This window comes from Lagopus leucura, unplaced genomic scaffold (assembly GCF_019238085.1).
Source record: "Lagopus leucura isolate 7727_CA_CO unplaced genomic scaffold, USGS_WTPT01 Super-Scaffold_100002, whole genome shotgun sequence".
Classification (NCBI taxonomy): Eukaryota; Metazoa; Chordata; class Aves; order Galliformes; family Phasianidae; genus Lagopus; species Lagopus leucura.
In genome coordinates, this window is record NW_024962263.1 from 35,123,930 (window position 1) to 35,142,065 (window position 18,136).

General features: G+C 39.6%; 1 protein-coding gene across 2 annotated transcripts in view; it reads right to left on the reverse strand.

Moving 5' to 3' along the window:
- Positions 1-18,136, reverse strand: part of ZNF407 (zinc finger protein 407) — a 339,779-nt gene that overhangs the window by 310,601 nt on the left and 11,042 nt on the right. The window lies entirely within an intron of this gene.

Below are 18,136 nucleotides of genomic sequence, written 5' to 3' on the forward strand. Positions count from 1 at the left end.
CCCCCCCCCCCCCCCCCCCCCCCCCCCCCCCACCGGGCGGGAAAGCATCTTTGAAGCCCAGCACAAACTCCAGCTCTCCAAATCCAATTACCAAAACCTTTCTCTTAGCTGCCTAGTGTGACTTTCCTGCTCCCAAAAAGATGCCACCACCATAAACCTGATGCTACCAACTCAATTTATAGGAAGAATAAGGGTGAGAAACAAAATACTGACATTTATTCCCTTTTCATTTTGATACCATGTGATTGAGAATTGGAAGTGCATTTCCTTTTAACAAATGATTAAATACTAAATGTTTATCTGTGCTTTATGCTAGGATGTAAACATCACAGCTTTGCTACAGATCCAAGTATCCAGATTTTTTTGTTCAATTACCCATTTATTGAATGAGGCCATGACCACACATGTAAGTACTTCCTGCCGAGACTAACTGTAATGTTAAACAATGCTGAATACAAAAAAGTATGTAAATTCATTTCAAAAGCAAACATTTTTGAGGACAAATTCACAAATGGTTAAACTGGGGAAAGGTACCCCAAACAGCTGGACTTACTATCTATGGAAGTAAAAACAAAATTGCCTTCCTGCTTAATCATGAGTTAAGGAAGGTCTATGAGCAACTGAGTACATAGCGGTCACATATAGTGATCAGATCTGTTTTCCAACAACAGCTCTCACTGAGGTAAGGCACTGGCTGAACTTCTGTCCTGTTAGTTATACTTAGCCTTTTAAATGAGAAAATAGAACCTCCAGATTGCAGTAGTCCTTCTGAAGGATACAGATACTGCTTCTTTGTGTTTTTCTGATTCTTATATTGTATTATATTCTCTTGTTCACTAAAGTATGATATAAACTATCACTTTGATAGAAGTAAAGCAATCAAGTCTATTTTTAGCTAGTGGAAGCCAGTATTCTGTCAGTATACTCAAAAACACTACAGCAGTTATTAGCAGAGGAGAATGAAGTATTTCAAATGCAAGCAGACTCTGAAAAGGTATGTGAGCACTATTTGTGATATGGAAAAGGGATCAGATGAAAATTGTGTTAACTGGAGTACAATTAAGAAATATCAAGAAATTATTTCAATGATGAGCACCACAAGTCCATCCTTAGATGTCTGCAAGCAGCAACCACAGGCCCTTTTTCTCACTGTGCTTCCACAGCCCACTACTGAGACCTCACCATTCTTCTCTTATATGAGAAGAACCTGAGGGGAAAAACAGTTTTTCCTTGCTATACAAGACAATTTGCAATCTCAGAACAATTCTCCATCTTCTTGATAGGATTCTTTCCTCTCAGACCATTTGATTTATCAGAGAACCTGTCCAGCAGTGAACTTCTACTTGCACTGGAAATTTCCACTATCAAAGGCTTAGATGGATAATTAGTGGCATCTCCATTGACAAAAATTCACACATTTGAGCTATATTAATGAGTAGAGTATTCGTGGCTCTCCACCATACTCTCTTCTGACATGCTTCATGCCCATTCAAAGTCATCCTCTAATTTGATTTAAACCTTAAAGCGCTGTCACACCTAGATCAATCTCTGACAGAAATCACAAACCACTTTCAGCCAGAGATGCAGTAATCACCTAAGGTGGATGCTTCCCAGCTGTCACAGAAAGGCATCAACGAGTCTCAGAACAAGCCTTTCCTGCCATACCTGCTCAGCTCATTTCCAGTAGCCACCTGCAAACCTCAGAAAAGATGGCTGGTTATTTGCATGCCGTACCTGCAGACTGAGCCTCACTTCTCATCATTTGTTCACTAACTCTTCAATAGAAGTTCATCCTTCTCTGTGCTCTAGCAAAAATCCCAGATTGCAATCCCAGCTCTGGCAACCTTGTCTAGTTGGATTCAAGTCAGCTGTAATGCATCAATTAAGGACTACTTCACACACTCAGAAAAATTATACTCTTCCTTTATTTTATTTTTATAAAGTGTAGTCGCAAATGGGTAATAGTCACAAATAAAAAATGCAAAATTCAAATCCCACTGGTGCTGTCAATAATTTCAGTGTGAAATTAAAATAGTCACATACAAAATACATGCAAAGCAGATATATGTCCCAGCCTTGTTACACAATCCCTACAGCTCTCCAGGATGCACTCTACCTCACCTACTTCTCATGAAGCCAACAACCCCACATCCATCTCCTCAACTCCCAACAGGTATCACCAAGGTGGTAACTCCTTGACTACACAGAACAAGTGAGGTATAGGAATAACTACATGCTTTTACACTCTTCTTCAACCCACACGAGTGTGAAACAGATTTGTTTCTGCCCCACTGCTATGCAAACTGTGTCAAAAAAGCACCACATGGCCATGAGTTTCCACCTGCTTGAAACCATGATCCATGAAGAACTCTTTAAATAAGTGAAACAGTGAGATGATTAAAATTATATCAATCTAAGTAATTAAATTTCCTTAAGTTGCCTTTAGGAAAGGAGCGCTTCTTCTGAGGTAATTTCTTTACAAGGAGAGTGGTTAGGCCCTGGAACGGGCTGCCCAGGGAGGTTGTGGATGCCCCATCCTTGGACGTGTTTAAGGCCAGGTTGGACGGGGTCCTGGGCAACCTGATCTAAATGTGTATGTTTGGTGGCCCTGCCAGGCAGGGGGGTTGGAACTACATGATCCTTGAGGTCCCTTCCAACCCGGGTGATTCTGTGATACTGTGTGATTCTGTGATTCTGTAATAGCAATGGCTGTGGTCAATACTTTTTGCTTGGGAGAACAATCAGAGATCTGCTGAAATAGGGTCAGTTTTCCACATCCTGGGCAAGACCTGAACCCCAGAACAGAACCATGTCTCAGTTTCTCCCTGCTCTGAACTTTACTCAGACAACAGCTGTGTCTCCAACACAATTTTCATAGCATATGCCTTCATTTTCTTGATAGGATAGTGGTGCCTCACACCAAAAGGAAGCTTTGGGCAGACTTCTTTTCATATTCCTGCATGGATTTATTGCACAATTTATTACTATTACTTGAACACACATTCAACACTCCACAAGCTTCCTCTATGCAGAAGCTATCTTGGCATTATGCTGCTTTGGCTTCCTATACTTCTCCCTGTACTGAAAGCTTCTCTCCTGAAGTGCCTTCTCAGCTCTGCCAAACAAGAAGGCAATAGTAAAGCAACAAGCTAGTCACAAATCTGAATGGTTCCAAACCTCAGCCTGCATAAGCCAATTCACCTCACTCTCATCAGAGCTACTACAGTAATGACAGGCTAGCCTACAGTAAGTATTAATACGGGAAACAACGCATGAAAGAAGGCATCAAAAGCACTCTAAGCTTTATAGTCCCAGTGACCATATCTAAAATGTGATCCAATCGGCTAAATGTTTGGGTTTTTTTGTTTTGTTTTGTTTCATTCTTTTGTTTTTAAATAGATCATGGATCAAACCTCAGGCTTGAACAGGGATTGCCATTAAAAGCAAAGATTCTGCGTCGGAGATTAAGTCAACTGGCAACCAAGAAACACATTCTTGATGTAACAAGTATTCCCCTGCAGCCTCAGCAACTTCAGCACATGCTTATATCCAAATCCTACCTACTTCCAGTGTGACTGAAAAAGGAAATCAGCCTGATGCTGGCAAGCTCATATACTAGTAGAAGTAGAGAAGGACAGTTCTTGAAGTTTTAACTACCTTATTAATGGATCAACAAGCCTAAGAAAAATGCAAGATGCAAGCTTTCATGCTTTTCAGTTTGTCTTCACTTTTTAAGGACTCCTGTTAAGTTTTTACAAGTAACAATTATCTAAGCACAATAATGGATAACCACCTAATGTATACTGCACAAATAAATCAGATGGGATTTATGCAGACCCTGAGCCTGCACCAATAAAATGGACAGGTACAACACAGCAGACCACTGGGAGCACAGAATTTCACCAGTTTAAAACTCAGTTCTGTCAAACAGCTCCCTCTGAACATCACCCTCGGTGTTCAAAATGAAGCTGCTCTAACTCAAAACTGAGTTGACTTTTGGTAACATAAATCTTTTGTTAATGTTCATATAAATTAAGTATAGCTGAACAGATTCTTAAAGGATATGACCAAAAATTAATTTGGCACATTAGCTTCAGGTTAACAAATTCTTCTGCTTGGAGACAGTCATATATTACCCAATGCATTTTAAGGTTCTTTGCGGCACATTGCTGTTCATAAGTTTTCAAAAGAAACATGTTGTGGTCCTAACATTTGTGATAAGCTCAATAATTCTACTGGAAATATTAGCTGTATTAAGCACAATGCTTTTCTTCAATCATTACTCAAGTGTTCACAAGAAGTTAAACATATTTTTAAGATCTTCAGAATGCTGTGTGTGCTACGTCTGCATAGGAAAAATACCAAAATCTTCACCATGTATAAGAAGCGACACGCATCTTTGAATTACAAGTCCATAACACAAAATATTTTGGCTATGTCACAGAAGCCAATACAGCTAAAGATTCTCTTCTATCTCATTCAAGAGATACAGTCCACTGTCACAATTCAGCACATTCTCACTATCTACAAAGAAAAAACAAATACCAAAAGGTATGAAAAATATCTTTTCTTAAGCTATTCTCACCATTCAATCTTAGACTTTGTTTTTATTCTTTGAACAATGTTTTTAGTATATTGATACAATATTTGCTACAATTCTATATAAAAGTATCAGTCATCTGAGGACAGACTGAATCACAGAATGGCCAGGGTTGGAAGGGACCTCAAGGATCATGAATCTCCAACCCCCCTGCCACATGCAGGGCCACCAACCTCCCCATTTAATACCAGACCAGGCTGCCCAGGGCCCCATCCAACCTGGCCTTTAACATCTCCAAGGACGGAGCATCCACAACCTCTCTGGGCAGCCTGTTCTAGTGCCTCACCACTCTCTCCGTAAAGAATCTCCTCCTGACATCCAACCTAAATCTTCCCTCCCTCACTTAAAACTGTTTCCCCTTGTCCTGCAGTTATCTACTCTTTCAAAGAGTTGATTCCCCTCCTATTTACAGGCTCCCTTTAGGTATTGAAAGGCTGCAATGAGGTCTCTTCTCTTCCCCAGGCTGAACAAGCCCAGCTCCCTCAGCCTGTCCTCATAGGGGAGGCGCTTCAGCCCCCTGATCATCTTCGTGGCCCTCTTCTGGACCCTCTCCAACAGCTCCCTGTCTTTCTTGTACTGGGCGCTCCAGACCTGGACACAATACTCCAAATGGGGACTTAGGAGGGCAGAGTAGAGAGGAACAATCATCTTCTCCCTGCTGGCCACCCCTCTTCTGATGGAGCCCAGGATACTATTTGCTTTCTGAGCTGCAAGAGCACACTCCTGGCTCAAGTTAAGTTTTTCATCCATCAGGACTCCCAGGTCGTTCTCTGCTGCTCTCAAGGACTGCTCTTCAAAGCCTGTATAAACATCTGGGATTCCTTCAGACCAAGTGCAAACCTCACACTTTGCTGTGTTGAACCTCATTATATTCACCCAGGCCCACCTTTCAAATCTGTTGATCTTCTCTTTGATAAAAGTAGAAAACATTTCACTGGAGATACGTTGGCATATATTCCTCCATAGCAATAGGTAAAGACAGTGCAGTTGAGACTTTCAGTGTGAGATCTGCATTTCCCTAATCACCAAATGAAATTTAGAAAGATGTAATCTTAAATTAAAGTCTAAAGGACAAGCAATTCAGAAACGATCCATAAACCTGTAATGAACTGTAAGGTCTCCTAACCTGATGGTCAATACATTTTTATTTACTCCTCTTTTCGGTCATAAGCCAGCTCTTTAATGGAAGGAGTATGGACACGCACAGAAGAACCCAAAGAAAGTATATTTACAGTTATCAAATCCCACTTTTTTCTGGACATGGAAACAAAGGAAAGAAATCTGCTCACAATCCCAAAGCCTCAGGTACGCAAGGACCTCCAACAAGACGCCCCTCCCCCTCCAACCCTTAAATGAGGTCTGGGAAGGGGTGGATACTGAGTGATTCCAGTCACTCAGCTGCATTGCATACAGCTGAGCTCCCCTGAGTTGGCCTAGCCTTCCCACCAGGTGCTCTATCACTGCTTCATGCCATGACACAGCATTTCTACTATAACAGAAAACAAATTTCTCTTCATTAAAATTTCCCTTTTCAGACATTTAATTCTTTTGGTGAAATCATAGATACAATGAAGCAAGCCTGTTTTAAGGAGCTTCTTAAATAGCCAGAACAAAACTGAATGTGAACTCAACATAAAACCTTTGTGCCAAATAAACATTTTCTCATTTGCAAAGGCATAACATCGTCCTTCATCAACTTAAAGGCATTTCTTAGAGTCTGACAAAGTTACTTCTCTTCTTTCAGAGAGATATTTAAGAGAATAGTCTCTCAGTAATGGAACGGGAAAGATAGTAGGATTGTCGGTTCAAAAAGAAAAAAAGATCAACTTTACTTTGAAAAGTATTTGTTGCTTGTAAGTGTTCCTTGTAGCTCAAAAATGCTGGAAGTTCAAGCTGTGCACTGTAACCTTTTCTTTATGGAAAGCAATTCATTTTGTTAGGGCACCAGAGCTTCCAGAAGAGCCTTCCAAACAAGCTATAGGCTTTTGAAGGCTAAGAATATTGAAACTTCCACATTGCTGTATCTTCAGTAGTTAAAATTAGAAAACAAAGAGCCCACTGATGACTGTCTGCAGTTGTTAACATCATTTTCTCATAGGCATCAGAAGGAATCATAAGGGCATCACTGGAAAATGCAACTTGCAGTATCACTTACATCCTTCTTTTTTCTGCCTCCCTACCACTGAAAGTCCTTCAGATGGGGAAAATGCGAAAAAAAAAAAAAAAAAAAAAAAAAAAAAAAAAATATGGGAAATCTTTATGAACTCTTGACATAAAATATAGACATATATTAACTTATACCCCCAAAAATATGGGTGAAGGAAGAGCTTCTTCATCATCCACTCACTTTAGATAGGACCAAATGCTGCTCAGTACCGTAGTGATCACTCATTACATTAGCTTTGAGGAGAGTCCACACACACACACATACACACACACACACAAAGAGGCCTGGATACACACTTTCAAGTGCTATCAGAAACAATTGCATGCCCAAGGCATAAAGTAAGAGAACTGCACTAATAGTTCCCAAAAAGCATTCAATAACGCCAAGATCTTCAACTTTTGAAATTTAAAGAGATTTCTGTGTTGTGAATTGTAAACTCAAAGAATTCTGACTATTTCCAGAGAGAGACACGGATATAGCAATAAAAATATACATCCAACTTCTGATCAAAGACATATCATATTTCTGTAGCACTGTGATATTTATGGATGAAAAGCCCTGCTTAAATATTTCAGTAACAGTTTAGTCATCAGGTCTGTTTCTCGAAAGGAAACATCCAGGAAAAAAGTAATCACTTCTTCATACAGAGTAATGAGTCTCTTGGTTTGTGAGAAATCCCAAAGTTCCATGGCTTCATGAAAGATGCAATTCTGACCAACTTTGCCAATTAAAACGAGACAGAAAGAAAAAGTAAATGCAATTTGAATCTCCTCTCTATCGTAGGCTGTGCTACCCTCTTCCATGTGGTGGACCGCACTGAAATGCATCAGAGGAAGCACAAATGCTTCTCATGCTGCCACCTGCAGAAAGACATTACAAGTTTTAACTTTTCTCTGCACTTTTGCAGAAAAAATCAAAGTGTTATTTCTTCCAAACTGGCTCTTAGAATTTTCACCCCAGAAACCCTGATTCTGTTCTCCTTTAAAACTCATGGGGTACAATTTTCCTAGACAGACTTTCTGATATCTAATACCCACCAACGTTTACTGAATTTTCATCAACTTTCTCCCAAAAACAAAAAGAAGACAGGAAATGGCTTTGTTGGCTCTTTGTTTTGAACTATTGTGAGACAGAAGCAGCCAGAGGCCTCGGCCATCACCATCCAGGCCACATGTCTGCTAGCACTAGGAGGAGCAGCAGCACAGTTGTAAAGCCCAGTGCAAGCACCCAGCTGTGGGCTGGCAGCCAGGAGCCCGTTTTCTATGTAGAACCCAGATGCAGAATAGAGATAAGAACTAGAAGAAACTACAAAGAAGAAGGAGAAGAAAAAAAAAAAAAAAAAAAAAAAAAAAAAAAAAGAGATATTTTTCAAATTGAAACATTCTCTTCATTTCATGTATGACAACAATAGGGGAAAAAAACCACAATTAAAAAGAAGATGTGGAGCATTTTCCAGTCACTGCCCAAGTTCTCACTGAGCAACACCTGATAGTATATAAAAAAAAGAATCTAACCAAAACCGCTTGAAATTAAAGTCAGAAAGAAAATAGATTGGATGCATTTAATCCACAATAAATGCAAGTACGTGAGACTAAATTAATTAAATAGATATCACAGTCAATGTGAAATTCAGATGCCAAAAGTGTATAAAAGTCATCAACAGGAGGGTGAACGGTGGAAGGTAGGAAGGGAAATCCAACATGCTTTAAATACTGGTATTTTCTGAATGATCATTTTAATTGCCTTGCCTTTAATGACTCTAACTTCTGCTAAGATCAAATGCACCCGCGTGGTTTAGTTTAATGTACTTATCCCCATCTTTTAAATGACAGCAGCAAAGAATGCATGCAGTAATTGGTTGGTATAGACACGTACTCAGTGCTACTGTGCTTCCAGCTGCGATGCTTCAATAGGCCGCTAAGGTGAAAAGGGCTGCACACGTGTTTCACTGAACAAGTAAGGTAAGAAGATAGGGCTGTTCGTGCAGTAGGTTAAGAAAAGTTTCCAGGGAAGGACACAAAGTGTACACATACTTCCAATGAACAGGAGAAATTAATAAAAATAAAAGCATTCTTCTGACACCTGGTGGCCACTTCACACAAGGAAGTAATTGCATTTCAACCAGGAAAAGCAGTTCAAACAAAAATGCCCTACACGTCTCTTTGGTAGACATATCTACAGAAATGACAGCTAGTATTATTGTTAACTAAAATATACGCTCGTTAGGATATACATGTTTACATATATGCATGTATCAAATGAAGGTAGTTTCAGTGTTAATACGCAGCAACATGTGCAATTTTATCTATTAGCTTATTACACGGAGACAAAACCTCTTTCTCTGTACAAAGAAATAGAAGTGAGCACACCAAGTCTTTCAACTCAATCCTGTAAGACATATGAAATCCTGACTTTCTTTTCAGTTCTCATTTTCCAGTTAAGTTCCTTAAATGAGGCAGAGAGGGAGGAGGGGAAGAATGGGCAAAGTGGGGGCTGCTTCTCATTTCAGAAGGGCTCTGTGCTGTAGATGCTGCCCCTAATCCCTGTCACAGTACGTTAGCTCTCCGGTACACTTAGCAGAGCATAAGCAGCAGCTTCATTTCTTTGTATGACTGTTATCTCTAACAAAGACAAAGTAATATCCATCATTAGAAATTAGTTCAAAAAGATGACAGCTGTACACAGTTCTCAGCTACATAGGTGATAAACCTTTAACACTCGGTGGAAAGGCTGCATGTCAAATTATGCCTTTTCCCCTCAACAATTTCTTACAATACACGGAAGCAATCACAATATTACTGCCATCTCCTCTGCAGCAGGGAGGGTGATTTTCTCCCAGATAACCTCAGATGATTGTCACCAAGACTTAAACCAAGCAAAGCAGTGCAAAACCTGGCTTCCTCCATAATAACTGTTGTTTTCAATTGCACAAACTCATGCTTCAGCTGAAGTCACTGAACACCCTTTAAAGCTCCATACTTCTGCATGCTGAAAGGTTCAAGAGTTTACCATTGAATTTTACTCTAATTTCTATCACTGACTGTGACAACAGATGGAAGAAAATAAAAGACAGCAATGGGAGGCATCCAGATGTTATGGTGGCACACAATATGAGATGAGACAAAAACTGTTGCTGCCTTCTGCAGTGTCTGTAATGAGCTACTTTGATAGCACAACATGGAGCTTCTTCCCTTCGCAGTCCCCACACTCTTTGCCCGTGCTGAGCCATAGAGCTACAAAAGGTGCCGTTGCTCCAGCCATGGAGAGAAGAGAAGCAGAAAGCTGAGAGCAAGAGCAGCACCCGCTTCACACTGCAGCCTGTGCAGAGCAGGCAGATCTTCCCAAGCAAGGTCCAAACCAGGGAGATTGGAAGGAACCGGAGAGGATAAGGGACACCACCATCACCTGCAAACCCTAACTAACCTCATGTACACAGAATTCACAACGCTGATACTTCGAAACAAACAGCAGGAAGGTTTCAAATGCCACTGCTGATCAATAGTGTCCAGTTCTCCCACATATGTCTGTGTCAATGCAACAAATATTGTGCCTACCTAAGGCCCTGAAACTTCATTACCTTCCAGAATTAGCAAGATACTTGAGCACAGGCTCAAGATTCAGAATGATTCCGACTAGCTCTGAAGCCAGGCACAAATGTTCAGGTGTGTTCCCAAACAAGGATTCAACTAGCAGTGAGAATTTTCATTTCTCCTTGAGGAACAGAGGATGCAGTGCAGTTGCACTGGGTACCACGTTCACTATCTACACCTTAGTATCTACAAAAATTAGGCAGCTTCATTCTGTTCTATCTAAAAGCTACATCTTGCTTATTAGTTTTCTATTACCTGGATATCTGGTCCAAAATCTTTTTGTTATTTTGAGGTATATCATGCAACCACAGTGCATTTTCTTCAGTTTATCAGAAAACCATACCTTCAGTCAGGACCCCAAACCATCAAAGACCTCACTGAAAAACATCAGAAACAGGGGCCAGGATAAGTCTTCTCTCCCAGCAGCAGCGCCTAAAGCTGAAACGCTCAGGGTTTACATCAGTAGCAGGGTAGAAAAACAGATGCCAGAAAATCCAGTGATCCCCATCACTGCTTCCTCCTCCCCAGATCCCTTTTGGACAAGCAGCTCAAGTGAGCGCAGCAGTCCCATGGATCCTTTCCAGACAAGCTCCCTGCACCGCACACCAGCAGGGCTGCCTGATTTGTCCCCATAGATGGGGACCTTGGGGAGTGGAGCTTGTGTATGTTGCCTCTGTTCCCCTATATATCACACTGCATTGGGAACACATTAGGAGAGTGTTATTACTAAAAATACTACTAATTCCCTGAAAAGCACTGAGTTAAAAATCAATCTTACAAACTTTCTCGAGATCAATAGGTTTTAATGAACAAAGAAAACATATTCTGCGGTGACAATGGGCAAGCTCACAGAGACCAAGCTAGAGTAAGAAATTACTGCTGTCCCAATATTTCCTTAGAGAAAAAAATTGACATACTACTAAGTAGGCTATCACTCAGTTCAGGCTCCACAAGGGTCTGGAGGACCACAAGCTTACCAGCTTACCTGCATGGTGATTTATAAGAGAGGGCAGCCAGGATACAAAGCCAGTTCTCACCACCACAGACAGGGCAGCACTTTGGCTCCTGAGCCTCAGCTCACTGAGCAAGGGAGCCACAGCAGCCCAAACTACAGGCTGAATTTCTCTGATGGAGGAATACAGACACAAAGTGCGCTGCACGCCAGACAGGCTGCCTGCTTCCTCTACCAAAGGGTACAGGCACAGTCTATTTTACTCTCAGGTGGTAAAAAGAATATTTAATCCCATGTTTCACTCACCAGTAGCCATTTTCCTGGTATTCATTCTATGAAATTAAAAAGTTCCACTGGATTTCTTGTTCTAGCTGTAATCATCAGTGGAAAAAAAGAATCTAAAACAAAGCTTACAAAAAAGAAGGGCGAAAATGTATTTATCTTTTCTGAAGTAGAAGATAACGTTAAGCGCGCTGTTTCATTGCATTTTCCAAAACACTCAACTACTACATCCTACTTTTCCAAAGCTGTTTTTTCTGTTTTCCAGTAAATTCCATAAATATTTGATAATCAAATCCAACTTCTGTTTTGTCAGCTCTGCAGCCTTCCCCTGTAGATCCTTTCACTTTTTACATGAAACAGGAAAGGAATTCGTTTCTAACAGTTCCCTGTAATTCTATTTTGTGATTAAAAAACATCATTTCCGAGCACACACCATTTTTCAAGACTGTAATATGTGATACATTTTCTATAAAGTAAACAATACAGAAGATTTTCTTTGTTAAACCTCTGTAACAGCACAAGTCACGGCAATATAAATACGCAAAGGTTCCTATTAAAACAAGCATTATGCCTTTCTCATCAAACTCAGTCTGCATTATCATGCTTAGGTGATCTAAGTATTCTTAGAGGCACATACAGGAAAATAAATAAATATCCCTTTAGCAGCAAATTCCTCACCAAATCCCCTCCCAGAGAAGTCTACACTTGGGCTCTCAGCTACTTTAGAAGACAGCCTACTGCCATTAGTGTTATAAATAAAAAGAACGCACACAAAACTTCTACATTCAACTCAAGTCACTGCAAAGAGGGCATTTGAAAGTCAAGATATTTCTTTAAATGCTTAAAAAGAACTCAGAAAGTAATGTCAGATAGCCAGCTTTTATTATTTTATTTCCTAGAACTGTTATTCACAATTGAAAACAGTGACACAAAAATACGTTTTTGCTACCAAAATTAGTTCTTATTTAGAAAACTCAATTAAGAATGAAAAATTAAGTGACATTAGCCTATTTTTAATAACTTGCAGATTTTTAAAGTGCCCAATTATAAAAGAAAAAGGGACTACAGAATAAAGATAGCAAATACACAAATTCAAGGCTATTAAAAGGCAGACACATGAGCTCCCATGTATCTTGTGCCATTGGTAAAAAGGTTGTTTTATTATCAGTGTAACTAATCACAATGAAGCCATCTCTTACAACTAAAGTCATTATAATGAATTTTCTTTACAGCTATAGAGAAATGGGATTTGCTGTTCCATATCAAACTAGAACAGGCTGTATAAATTTTTCTTCATATTTACTGTTAAATGTAATTTTTATCTATAAAATCAGCCATGAAATATTAAAAACTGAAACAACAGAATTTATATCCTTTACTTAATTTAGTTTAAACGGTCTATTCACTAAAGAGAGGGAAAGAAGGTTACATATGTATTATAGCACGCCCTCCCCTCTCCTCTCTAAGCATTTCCATTATAAACCCCTTAGTTTTTGGGATTTACAACCGGGCTGTAAAAACTCACTGCACACTTAGAGTTGGTACACTTTTCCTCTTACAAATTCAAAAACTAAATAAATAAAGACATTCCAGGAGCAAGATGAGAAAGCAACGGAGAGAAGAAGAAAAGCAATCGGAGTCAGAACTTTCAGGCTCAGGCGCCGATATCGGGCCGTGCAGCTCCCAATTGCTCTGCCTACCACCTTTACACAAAAGTGTCCTGGAGGGAAGGACAGAAGAGGGGCCTTAGCAGGTTGAGGAGCCAGCGCTCACCCCAGGGAGATGAAGCACAGCCCCTAGGTGCACCCTGCCCACTGTGCTCAGCCAGGGCTCCAGCCTTCAGGCAGCCCCTAACTAACCTTATTCATGAGCAAAGGCTCACTCCTAGTCATTCCTTGACTAACCTGTTAGGGCAGTACAAGTGGCGTGCTGCCTGAACAGTGAACAGTATGTTTAGAAAGTCATTGGTCCTCTGCAGTTTGGGGATGGTCATGGTCCAAAACATAGCCTTTGGTAAGGAAAGGTTCAAACAGCTGCCTTAAGGACAATGCTTTCTTGCTATTTTTTTTGTTTGAACTCATTCTAACTCTATAGCGAATTGCTGTTTCGAACTGTAGAATTTGATTCTTCTCGCCTCATGAAAAACTACTAATAACATTCAGGCCAAAAAGTTAGCAAAATACAGACAAGGTCTGTACATGTTTAACAACATCTGCTTTATCCACAGGTAAGAGGAGAGTCAGTAAAGGATGAAGGAGAAGCAGAGACCTTTCCCTCTCTTTGCATTCACCAAGAAGGTGTCTTCTGCCTCCAGTGTCACCTGTTTCCCCAGAGGACTGGAAATAAAAATTACTGACCCAGATTAACTTCTACATCTTACAACCACGTCCATCTGAACAAAGGAAGAGACGAGAATTCACGGCGTAAGAAAAACGGGGTCAGAGTATTCTTTCACACAAAAGGAAACAACATTCCTAAGAAAAAACAGTAGGGGTGATTTGGTACATTTCAAAAATGTTTGGAAAGAGCAGATGCTCTGCTAATTTCAGATTACCTGCACGCAGACAGTGGAAGATATTTCTGAAATATTTATACATAAAAACGTGGTAGGAAGGTTGTATCTCCACACTCTTCTGCCATACGCTCAAAAGTTATACATGAGCAGAAAGAACTGCAAGGTAAGAATGTTAAGGATCTAATACTGATATCACATGGCAGAGCTTCTTCAGGTGGAGGAGAAAGACGGTCAGCACAGTGCTGAACTCAGGAAAGCAGAGCTCTTGTATGAGGTAACCTGGGCAAAAGGAAGAGCTAACGCTGACTGCTACCAGCATGCTCTTTACCACTCACAAATGTGGACAGCCCTGGTCCTGCACCCTGACATGCCAGCTGATGAAAGCGTTCTGCTATCCAGAAGCAGGCACTTAGCAAAGCCAAAGGGAGCTGCTCGATAAGGTTATGTCCAAGCGTGCACATCTCATGTACAGATTAGTAAGTTTCCATGATGATGCACTAAAAATCCACATTTCCTCTAAGAGTATTATTATTTTTCATAACAAAAAGCACAGGCATTAAGGGTATTTATGTTAGAATTTATTGTATATATTTATTCTCCAAATGAATAGGAAATAAGTATTCATTTCAAAAAGGTATTGACGAAATATGAGCAAACACAAAGTACTTGCTCTACCCTTCAGCATTTCTTAGTAGCAAGACGCTGAAAGTGCATTAGGAGCACTCTGTAGAGCTATTCAAACAAATACTTACATAAAAGAGAAACCTCAACAATATGTCATTTAATTCTAAAGCACACTCTACAAAGTACTGGAATTTGGGGGAGTATTAGTCTTGAAAATGTCTTTAAATTTTCCTTATTTGGAATTAGTGGCATAGCTGCATTCCATACACACTGTTGCATTGTTTTAGTCAGCCAACCTGCTAAATAATTAAAAACAAGCAAGGTCGAGCTTCAGGCTGACCTGCAGTGACTCCTGCATGTATTCTCAACATTACCACAAGCACTGAATGCCATTGATCTTCAGCTTCTAATAACTGATTAAAGAATACTGCCCTGTAACAGACTATGAGCTAAAATCATAGTGCTGAAGTGTGCATTTTCAAAAAAGTGGCTTATAGTTCGAGATTTAAAATGCAAAGTTTCCATTATACTTAATAATTAAAATGCATGCTGTGTTATGGTTACATTTGGTGACTGGATTAGTAGTACCCCAACTGAGTTAAACAATGCTTTTTTCCTATTAGAGCTCATATTACCATATCATCTATTTGTTTAAGAAAAGGAAGAAAAAAAGCACAGCGAGAAAGAAGGAATAAAAAGGAAATATGAATATCAAACATACTGAAAGACAGCGAGGACCAAGGTAGCAAGAAGACCTGGCATCAGCAAAATATACACCAGCTGAAAGTGGAGAAGCTGAAATATCTAGGTACTTAAAGTATGAAAACTTCCTTATGAAAAAGAATATTCTCCATTTGTCAATGAGGTTCAAAGCAAATGCTTTAAATCTTACTCTGTTTTCCTGGATTCAGTCATTACAAATTTAAGGAATACAGACATCACTGCCAAAGAGCGGACTCTCTCAGGCTGTCAACTTCTTAATCAGGGTCTCTGACTTCACTGGGAAGTGTGAAATTATGTAATTATTTATGCTTGGCAATTCTGATGGTTTAGACAATTCCAGCACTCTGAACATCTTCTTTTATCAAGCAAAATTCCTACTGCAATGTTATTTCAGGGAATATAGCACTTTTTCTTTCTGTGCTCCCTACGTGTTTTCTTCAAACAAAATTTAAGTATCTATGTGAAGTATTTCACCTGTTCCAATACAGAGACTATTGAGTTTTGAAACATAATTTACAATGAAAAATAACTAATTAAAAAAAAAAAATCCTAATGAAACCATGGCTACAGTGACATCAACTGCAGTTTTCTTAGCACTCTCAGTTAGATCAGATGCTATCCCAAGCTCTGCCATTACAAACCTATAGACTGCTGTGTACTTACAACAAACAAATCCTACTTGACCTTGTAAATAGTCATATTCCCTACATATCTGTACTTCCGTACAACATCTATATAAAATTTCAGAGATATCAATTTTAATTATCTTTGTATCAGTAGCGGACTAGAAGAAGGGCCTGAATGCTTGCCCACCTCTTCTTCTGTAGTAGTGCCTAATGTATTACTTCTACTCACATGCCTTCTCCTCCTCCTCCTCCTCAGAAATCTGCCCTGAGCAGGATACCCCTTGTGAAAGGTATTTACCCTTAGCATGCAAAATACAAACATAGCCATATTCTTTGGCCAAAAAAAGTCAATGCAGTTTAGTCAATGCTCTACCTCAGAATATACTGCATTGATAACAGTAACACCAAAAACCATAATGATGATAACAAGGAAGAAAAGTAGGTATTCCTTCAAGTCAGCCTCCACCTGCAAAGCTGAGGATGTTTTTCACATGGAAATGAAACCAGGCAGCCTGAACACAGATGCCAAATAGCATTCTGAGGTGTTTTCTTTTCCTCTCCCAACAACTGTCTATCACGCCTAACAATCTTGTGCCCCACGAGGGCTCCTGGGCTCCAAGAGAAGTTGCTCCTTTTGTCCTACCAGACACAGGCTCTGGAGCAGCAGAAAGGAAACCTCCGAACTCCTTTTCCTCCCTTTCTCTTCAGCCCCTTCCTCTCCTTGCTTCCTCATTTCACCATCCCTACTGCACTTCCTCTGGGTGACACAAAGAAAATCAAACAGGAAGCAAATCAATTAGGCCTCCTGCACCTGTCAGCAGAGGCACACACAAAGAATGCCATGAAAATACTTCTCAAGAGGTTTCAAGCTACCCAGATTTAGAATAGCTGCCAAATTCACAAATCTGTAGCTCTGAGAATGGAAGTCTAATCACAAGCAATAATAACAGATGCTTTTTCTCATAGCTACAAAGTTCCCAGTACCAGCACAAAAGAACGCATTACAACACCTCTGCTCTAAAACCGAGCTCAGAGGTTTCTTGGATCAAAAAAGTCCAATTTTATTTCTTTGTTTTTCTATACACAAACTGTGAGATGGAGAGCTTGTGCCAGGTCCTGATTTTCATCGTTTTGACGCAAATTGAAAAAATTCTGTTAAACTGAATGGAGATACTCCGATTTATATTCAAGTAAATGACATAAAATTCTAGTCCCAGGTTTTCTTTCCTTCCTGATTAAATTACATTAATGTACACTCAAAACAACTACTGCTAGTCATACTATATTTTTGAGCAGAAAAGCTTAACTGCTAACAGAACATCACGCGCACACATACATGAAGTCTCCGGGTGTCTTTCATACTTCTGAAGCCTTGCAACAGTAACCAACACTGCAGTATGTGAGCAACAACATATTGTCCTAAACGTGGGGCACAAATGAATCTGCTACCCATCAGGAAAAGTCCTATATGCTGCTGTCTTTCCCTAAGATACCTTTTATTAACCTCACATGTAAATCATATCTCAAAAAAAACATAACATTCTTTTCCTATACAGAAAGCACCAGGAAAAGGCCCAAATACTGACTACTGCATCTTCTCATTGTTAAAAGGTTTGACACAGTATTTATTGCTATATTACCCCTAATTAGCAGTTTAAGCTTGTTAACAAGAAGAGTTCTTTTCATTTAAGATAAATAGGAATTATCTTTCCATTGTATAGGTAAAACTTGTAAATAGGACAGCTCATAAATTCTAAGATGAGAGTAACTAGGAAACTATTCATTAAGGCTTGTGTTATAAATTCAAAACATGAAGCATAACATGCTTAAAGAAGGTTTTATTTTTAAAAGCATTCATTAGGCTCTCATCTTCAAGTCTCAGACTTGTAAATAATTTAAAATGAAAATTTGAACAACAGGGAGGAAAAAAAAACAAATGCAATTCAAATCATTCCATTGTTATACCAACAGAACTGCAAACAATAGAAAATAAGTTGGCAGATCTTGATGAAAACATCCATAAAACATTTTTATGCAGCGTATCTTTGAACTTAGAT